The sequence below is a fragment of the Lasioglossum baleicum genome, unplaced genomic scaffold (assembly GCF_051020765.1).
Source record: "Lasioglossum baleicum unplaced genomic scaffold, iyLasBale1 scaffold0120, whole genome shotgun sequence".
NCBI lineage: Eukaryota > Metazoa > Arthropoda > Insecta > Hymenoptera > Halictidae > Lasioglossum > Lasioglossum baleicum.
This window is the reverse complement of record NW_027469180.1, coordinates 16215-26550: the sequence shown is the minus strand read 5'-3', so window position 1 is coordinate 26550 and position 10336 is coordinate 16215. Positions and strand designations below refer to the sequence as shown.

The window sequence follows — 10336 nt, the reverse complement described above, 5'->3', positions numbered from 1 at the left end:
AATAATTTTATTTGGAATTTTTAGAATTATGTATTTATCTATTTATATATTAAAATTAATTATTATAAAAAATATAATTAGATGTTCAACTTTAATGATAAATTATATATTAATTATTGTTTATTATATTAATGAAAAATATTTTTATTTATTAATATTATTTTATATATTAATTATTTATATATTATAACTTATAATATATAAATATAAATTTATAAATAATAATTTAATTAACTTTATATTAAATTATAAAAATAATTTAATTATTTTATTTATATTAATTTTATTACTTTATTCAATATTACCAATCTTTTCTCTTTTATTATTAAATGATTATTAATTAATGTTTTATATATATTATTGCTTATAATATATTTATTAGACTTATAATTTTGTTAATCAGAAATAATTTTTTATTTTGTTATATAATTATTATTACATTATTATTCATAAATATAAATTTTTTAAAAATTTTTCATTAATTTTAATTTTAAGTTTAATTTTTTAATATTATTTTTTTCAATGTTTAATATTTTAATAGTATTTATATTTAATATATCATAAGAATTAAATAATTCGTATATTTTATTTATATAATTTTAAATTTGCAAATTAAAGTTTTATAAACTATAATTAAAAATTAATATACATAAAGAGCATTATGTCTGATAAAAGAAATAAATTGTAAATTTATTAATGTAAATTTACAATTTTTTAATGCTACAAAAATTTTAAGTTAAATTAAAAACAATTAATTTTGAAAATTTAAAATAAATTTTAATTTAAATTTAAATTAAGTGATTAATATCAACAGATCATGAAGATATTGGCATTCTTTATTTTATATTAGCTATATGGTCAGGAATAATTGGTTCTTCCTTATGATTTTTAATTCGTGTAGAATTAAGAATTCCTAATATATTATAAAATAATGATCAATTATATAATTCTTTAATTACACGTCACGCAATTTTAATAATTTTTTTTATAGTTATACCTTATTAAATTGTAGGATTTGGTGATTGATTAATTCCTTTAATATTAAGATCACCTGATATATCACTTCCTCGAATAAATAATATTAGATTTTTATTATTACCTCCTTCTTTATTATTATTATTAACTAGAAGAATTTTTAATATTATATCTGGAACTAGTTGAACTGTGTATCCACCTATATCTAATTATATTTTTAATTCTTCTGCTTCTGTAGATTTTACAATTTTTTCTTTACATATATCTGGTATTTCTTGAATTTTAGGGGCTATAAATTTAATAACTACTATTATATTAATAAAAAATTTTACATTAGATTTAGATAAAATACCTTTATTTCCTTGATCCGTTTTTTTTAGATTAATTTTATTGTTATTATCGTTACCTTTATTAGCAGGAGCTATTACAATATTATTATTTGATCGTAATTTTAATACACCTTTTTTGATCCTATAGGAGGAGATCCTGTATAATATCAACATTTGTGTCGATTTTTTGGTGATCCAGAAGTGTGTATTTTAATTTTACCTGGTTTTGGATTCGTGTCATAAATTATTATGAATGAGAGTTGTAAAAAAGACGTATTTGGTAATTTAGGAATAATTTATGCAATATTATGAATTGGATTTTTAGGTTTTATTGTTTGAGCTCATCATATATTTACTATTGGATTAAATGTAGATACTCGTGCTTATTTTACTTCAGCAACTGTAGTTATTGCTGTACCGACTGGAATTAAAGTTTTTAGTTGATTAGCAACTTATTATGGTTCAAAATTTAAAATGAATAATTCTATTATATGATCTTTAGGTTTTATATTATTATTTGCATTTGGAGGATTAACAGGAATTATATTATCTAATTCATCTATTGATATTATTTTACATGATACATATTATGTTGTTGCTCATTTTCAATATGTTTAATCAATAGGAGCTGTTTTCTCTATTATTTCAAGATTCATTCATTGATATCCTTTAATTACTGGTTTAATATTAAATAAAAATTGATTGATTTATCAATTTTTAATTTTATTTATTGGGGTAAATTTAACATTTTTTCCTCAGCATTTTTTAGGTTCAATAGGAATACCTCGACGATATACTGATTATCCTGATTCTTATTATTGTTGAAATTTATTATCTTTAATTGGTTCAATTATTTCATTAAATAGAATAATTTTTTTATTATTTTTAATTTTAGAATGTATAATTTATAAACGGTTATTATTATTTAAATTTTTTCAATCTCCCATAGAATGATTAATAAATTATCCTCCATTAAATCATTCATTTAATGAATGTAGAATATTAATAATTAAAAAATTTTTATATGGCAGAATTTGAAATTTAAATGCAATTATATAAAATTTAAGTTTATTATTAAAAATAGCATCATGAAATATATTTTTCTTTCATAATTCAAATTCTTTTTATTCTGATAGTTTAATTTATTTACATAATTTTATTAAAATATTTATATTAATAATTATTGTTTGCCTTTATATTTAACTGTTGATATTTTAAATAATAAATTTATTAATTTATATTGATTAAAAAATCATTCAGTTGAAGTAATTTGAACAATTATTCCAATAATTATTTTATTATTTATTTGTTTTCCATCTTTAAAAATTTTATATTATATTGGTGCATTATTAAATCCTTTTTTTCAATTAAATCAATTGGTTATCAATAATATTGATCTTATGAATATTCTGATTTTAATAATATTGAATTGGATTCTTATATATTAATATATGAATCAATAAATCAATTTCGTTTATTAGATACAGATAATCGAATAGTAATTCCTATAAAATTACCTTTACGTTTATTAGTTACATCAACTGATGCAATTCATTCTTCAACCGCACCATCTTTGGGTGTTAAAATTGATTCAATTCCAGGACAAATCAATCAATTTAATTTACTTTATTCACGTCCTGGATTACATTTTGGGCAATGTTCAGAAATTTGTGGTATAAATCATGGATTTATACCTAATACTGTTGAAAGAACATCTTTAACTAATTTTATAAAATGAATTAAAAATAAAATTTAATTTAAAAAATTAGTTAAAATTATATATAACATTAAATTGTCAATTTAAAATTAATATTTTTATTATTTTTTAAGAAATTAAATTATTAAATATCTTAAATTTAAAGGAATTGATCTTATAAATCAATTATAGTAAGAAATACTTTTAATGAATTCCACAAATGAGACCAATTTTTTTATGTGAACTATATATTTTTATAATTTTTAATCTATTATTCTTAATAATTAATTTAAATTATATATTAATTAATTTAAATTAAAAAGTAAAAAAATTTATTTTAATAAATGAATATGAATTTTATAAATTTATTTGAAATATTTGATGGAATAATGGGAATAAATTATTATAGAAATTTTATTTCTAATTTAATATTTATTTATTTTCCTATTATATTTTATATAATTTTATTTAATTATTATTACATTATTTTAAATTGAATTAATATTTTATTTGTTAAATTTATTAAATTATTATATATGGAATTTATTATGATTTATAAATATAATTCGAATATTATTATCTTTATAAATTTATTAACATATATTTTTATTACTAATTTTTTTGGATTAATTCCTTATGTATTTACTCCGACAAGTCATTTATTATTTAATTTATTATTATCATTAACATTATGAATAGCGTTAATTTTATATGTAATAATTAATTCTTATAAATTATTTTTTATTCATTTAGTACCTTTAAATTCACAATTTATATTTAATAAATTTTATACTAATTATTGAATTAATTAGTAATATTATTCGTCCTTTAACTTTATCAATTCAATTATGTGCTAATTTAATTTCTGGTCATTTAATTATAACATTATTAGGAAATTTTACTATAAATTTTGTAAATTTAATTTCTTTTTTTTTGGATTTAAAATGTATTAATAATTATAGATATTTTAATATCATTTATTCAAGCTTATGTATTTTCAATATTAATAACTTTATATTATTCAGAATATTAAAAAATTATGATAAAAAATAATTTTCCTTATCATTTAGTTACATTTAAACCTTGACCTTTATTAATATCATTAAATTTAATAAATTTAGTAATTGAATTAATTAATTTATTATTAATAATTGATAATTAAATTCAATATATATTAAATTATTAATATATTATATTTAATATATATAAAAATTATATTATAAATTATTATTAATTATTGATAATTAAATTTAGTATATATTAATTTTTAATATAATTTTAAATTTTATTTTATGAATACGAGATATTATTCGTGAGAGAACTTATCAAGGATGTCATACAAATTATGTAATAAATTTTTAAGTATATTGTATAATTTTATTTCCTTTATCAGAATTGCTTTCTCTTATTTCTTTTTTTTGAAGTTATTTTCACATATATATTTCTTCTTCAATTGAAATTATAAATATATGACCTCATAAAGGTATTATTATATTTAATTATTTACAAATTGCATTATTAAATTCAATTATTTCGATTTATACAGGATGTACTCTTTCAATGAGTTATAATTATATATTAAAATACAATTTAAAAAAATCAGTTATATATTTAATTTATACTTTAATTTTAGGTCTATTATTTACAATAACTCAATTATTTGAATATATTTATTCATATTTTACAATTAATCATAAAGTTTTTGGTTCATTATATTTTCTAATAACAGGATTTCGTGGATTTCATGTCTTAATTTGTTTAATTATATTATTTTATGCATTTTTACGATTAAAATTAAATCATTTTTGAATTTTCAAGTTGATATTGACATTTTGTAGACTTAGTTTGATTATTTTTATATTTTAATTTATATTTATTAGTTTTCATTTAATTTTATTATATACAGTATACAAAACACATTTAATTTTCAACTAAATAATTATTATAAAATTAATATATATAAAATATTTATTATAATAAATTTTATTTATTTATATTTATTATTAGTATTAATTTCATTAATTTTATCTTTAATTAATTTTTTATTATCTATAAAATTTAAATATATATTAGATAAAATATTATCTTTTGAATGTGGATCTAATATAATTTCTAAAGCTATTTTACCATTTTGTTTTCCTCTTTATTTAATGTCCTTAATTTTCTTAATTTTTGATGCTGAAATTATTTTATTAATACCAATTATTTTTAAATTAAATGATATAAATCATTATATAGAATTTTTAACTTTTTTTTTATTTATTATTTTATTAATTGAATGAATAAATGAATATTTTAATTGATTACATTAATAATAAAATTTAAATAGTTTTAAAAAATATTGATTTGTGGAGTCATGGATGTAATAATTATTTTTAATTATAAATTTTTAAATATTAAAAATAAAAATATTTAAAAAATTATAAATTTTCCGTAATATTTTCAATATTATACTCTTTATTATAAGCTACTTAAATTTAAAGAAATGAAATAAATAGTGCTTCTAACTTTATAATTTAATATTAATAATATTATTATTTCTATTTTATATAATTAATAATTCAATTGAAACCAAAGGTAGAGGTAATTTATTGTTAATAAATTTAATGAATAAAAATTCCAATTTTTTATATAATTTATAAAAAAATGTATATTTTCAATATAAAGATGTCTATTATTTAAATTATAAAAATTAAATTTTTAATTTATATAAAACTAAAAATTTACATTTAATTTCGACTTAAAAGTTTGATTTATAAAAATGTTATATATAAAATATTAACGTATTATTAAATAAATGATTATTCATTTTTTTGAAATAAATAATAAAAATATAGAAATTAATAATATTATAAATTTTAAAATTAAAGTAAATATTAATTATTTAATAATTTTCAATTATTAAATCTTTAGATTAAAATCCAACTAAAAATCCAACTATATGAATAATAGAAGATATGGCAACAATTAATTTTATATTTAATTAACGTAAACATATAATTCTTAAAATTAATATACCTGAAATTCTAATAATTAAAGTATAATAATTTATTTAAAAAAAAATATATTTAGAAATAAATATTAATCTTAATAATCCATAAATTCCTAATTTTAATATAATTGATGCTAAACTTATGGAACCATAAAAAGGTGCTTCAGCATGAGTTTTCAATAATAAAGAATGCATTATATATATATATATATATATATATAGGAATTTTAACTAATAATGATAATGATGTATAAATAAATATAAATATTGAAATATAATTATCAGTTAATTCCATTAATTTTAAAATCAAATTATTATTTTTTATATATAAACATAAAATAATAAATAATAAAGGTAAGGAAAAAAATAAAGTATAAAATATTAAATATAATCTTGCTAAAATTCGATTTATAGAATGACCTCAATTCATTATTAATAAAAAAATTATTAATAACCTAGCTTCAAATATTAAATGAAAAAATAAGTAATTTAAAGAAATAAGTTAAAATTAATAAATTAAAAGAATAAAATCTTAACCTTAAATTTATAATAATAAATCTTAAATCTAATCAATTTAATTTTATTATTATAAAAAAAATAATTGAGAATAATAAATTAGAATTTAAAATTAAATTAATTTTAAATTTTAAAAAACATAAATATTAAAATTAATAATTTCTTCGTTTAAAAATTTTAATTAATGAATCTAGTTAATTTAATTTTTTGATGTCCATATTATAATTTAATGTTACTTGTAATCATAATCCTAAAATTGCTTCTCCTACTGAATTAATTAAATAAATTAAATATATTCATCCATTATTATTATAAATGAAATATATTAAAATATAGAAAGAAATGTAATCAATTAAAATTAAGAATATTAAGAAATAATTATTTAAATAAAATAATATAATAAATTTAAATAATAAAATAATAATTCTAATTTCAATAATTAAATTATAAATATAATTTTATAATATTCAGCTTTATAGTTTAATAAAAACTTTAATTTTGTAAATTACTATTAATAATTAATTATTTAGAGCTAAATTATATTTTTATATTAATAAAATTCAAAAAAATTTGTAATTAAATTTATTATAGTACCCAATACTATTGTTTTTAATAAACTATTTTTTGAAAAATATTATAATAATATAATTTATAATAATAATAATAATTATAACAAATTTATCATCATTAATTATATCATTATTAATTATAAATTTAATATTAGAAGTTAATAATTATTCTCGTATAAAATACTTTTTATTTTTTAAAATTCATTCCATTAGAATATTTTTACCTAATTATAGTTTTAATAATAATATATTTTATATTTATAAATTTATTACATATATAATTGTTTATATTTCAGGTATTATAATTATTTTTTCTTATTTTATTACTTTATTAAATTTACCAGAATTTAAATTTAATAAAATTATATTATATGATTATTTATTAATTGATTAACAATTAATTTATGTATATATTTAAATTATTTTTTGTTGAAAAATTACTTATTTAATATTTCAAATTTAAATTTATATAATAATTTGTTAATAATTATTGAAAAAAAGAACATTTATTTAAACATTAATATATTATTTTTCATAATTATATTATTTATTATTATATATTTTTCAGTTAAAATAACATCTAACATAAAAAAATGTTTACGAAACAAAATAAATTAATATGAATAAATATAAAAAATTAAAAAATAATAAAACTAAAAAATTTATTTTCAGTTTTATTTATTTACCAACACCTACAAATATTAATGTTATATGAAATTTTGGATCAATTCTTGGCTTATTTTAATTAATTCATATTATTTCAGGTCTTATTTTATCAATTCATTATTGTCCAAATATTAATTTAGCATTTATAAGAATTTCTCATATCATAAAACATGTAAATTCTGGATGATTAATTCGATTAATTAATATAAAAGGAGCATCTTTTTATTTTATAATAATATATTTACATTTTGCACGAAATTTATTTTATTATTCATTTAAATTAAATATCGTTTGAAATATTGGAATTATAATTTTTTTGCTACCAATAATAACAGCATTTATAGGTAATGTTTTACCATGAGGACAAATATCTTTTCCAATACCTTATATTGGTCAATTATTAGTATAATGAATCTGAGGAGGATTTTCAATTAATAATTCAACATTAAATCGATTTTTTGCATTACATTTTATTTTACCATTAATTATTATAATAATAGTAATATTGCATTTAATTCTTTTACATATTACGGGATCAACAAATCATGTTGGAACAAATGAAAATATTTATAAAATTCCTTTTTATCCTTATTTTATAATTAAAGATTTATTAGGATTTATTATTATTTTAACTTTATTTATATTTATTAATTTTCGATATCCTTATTACTTTGGAGATCCTGATAATTATAAAATAAATAATTCAATAATTACACCAATTCATATTCAACCAGAATGGTATTTTTTATTTGCTTACTAAATTTTACGATCAATTCCTAGTAAGTTAGGAGGAGTAATTGGATTAATATTTTCAATTTTAATTGTATTTACTTCACCTTTAATATATAATAATTATTTAAAAAATTTAAGGATTATCCTATTACATTATTATATTATTGATATCATATTAGTAATTTTTTAATATTGACATGATTAAGAGGACAAATAATTGAATATCCTTATATTAATTTAAATATTTTGTTTACTTTATCATATTTTTTATATTATATTATTTAATATAGTTAATGAACTTGAATAAGCATATATTTTGAAAATATATTACAAAAATTAAATTTTTTATTACCTTAAAAAACAGATTATAATTTTTTTTATTAAACATATTAATATTAAATAATATATAATAATAATTAATATATCAGTTCACCAAAAACTTATTAACTGATCAAACCGAATACGTGATAATAATGCTCGAATTCAAATCAATGAAATTAAATTTAATATATAAATGACAAAAAATATTAATGATTAACAATTATAATTAAAAAATATAATTACCAATAATAACCATATAAATATAATATTTAACAATTCCGATAAAAAAATTATTCTAAATATTCATCTATGATACTCAATATTAAAACCTGTGATTAATTCTCATTCCCCTTCAATTAAATCAAAAGGGTTCGATTCAAATCAACTAATAAACAAATAATTAATTAATCAAACTATTATAGATTGAAACCGGTCTGACTTACGTCGATCTGAAGTCAAATCATGTAAGACTTCAAAAGTCGGAGAGATTTAACTTTTAAATTTCTGAAATTAAAATTTATCTTGATTCAACATCAAGGTCGCAATCATCTTTATTAATTTGTTCTTTAAAAAGATATTACGCTGTTATCCCTAAGGCAATCTATTCTCTTAATTAGTATTATTATACAAATTTAAATATTTCATTAAATCAAAGTTTAATAACCATTAAAATATGAAGTTTAATAAATTTATAAATCCTCTCAATTAAATATTAATTTAATAATATTAGTTAAATATATTATCAATTATTATTAAATTAATATAAATTTCTATAGGGTCTTATCGTCCCATTATATAATTTTAGCATTTTAACTAAATAATTAAATTAACAAATTATAATTCAGACAGTACATACGTCATTAATTCCTCCATTACATTCTTTAATTGAAAGACAATTGATTATGCTACCCTTGTACAGTCAATATAATGCAGCTAATTAAAAATACATTGAGCAGATTTGAACATGAAACTAAATTTCAAATGACATGTTTTGATAAACAGGGGATAATATATATATATACATACATATATATTAAATTTTATAAAATCTAGAAAATAAAATAAATTATCATAATATGTATGCAATAAAATTAGCTCAACACAATACTAGTCGAAAATATCAGTTGCGAACATTTTCATATTATATATGCAATAAATTAGCTGACCACAATACTCGTCGAAAATGTCAGTAGAGCAAATTATCATACTATGTATGCAATAAAATTAGCTCACCACAATGCTAGTCGAATATATCAATAGAGTTGATTTTCATATTATATATACAATAAAATAAACTCACCACAATACTAGTCGAAAATATCAGTAGGGCAAATTTTTGTGTTATATATACAGTAAAATTATTTCACCGCAATCCTAGTTGAAAATATCAATTAAACATATTTTACGCAATAGAATTTGTCACCAGTAGAATATTTCAGTGGAACGAATTTTCATATTATATTCGCAATAAAATTAGCTCCCAACAATACTGGTCGAAAATATCTATAGAACAAATTTTACGCAACAAAATTTGTCAACA

General features: G+C 15.8%; 3 pseudogenes; all 3 read left to right on the top strand.

Annotated features, from left to right (window-relative positions):
• The first annotated feature begins 807 nt into the window (after nucleotides 1-807).
• On the top strand, nucleotides 808-2342 carry LOC143219986 (cytochrome c oxidase subunit 1 pseudogene; annotated as a pseudogene).
• Nucleotides 2343-2408: 66 nt separating this feature from the next.
• LOC143219985 (cytochrome c oxidase subunit 2 pseudogene) lies at nucleotides 2409-3042 on the top strand (annotated as a pseudogene).
• A 4746-nt stretch (nucleotides 3043-7788) lies between these two features.
• LOC143219984 (cytochrome b pseudogene) lies at nucleotides 7789-8760 on the top strand (annotated as a pseudogene).
• The last annotated feature ends 1576 nt before the right edge of the window (nucleotides 8761-10336 follow it).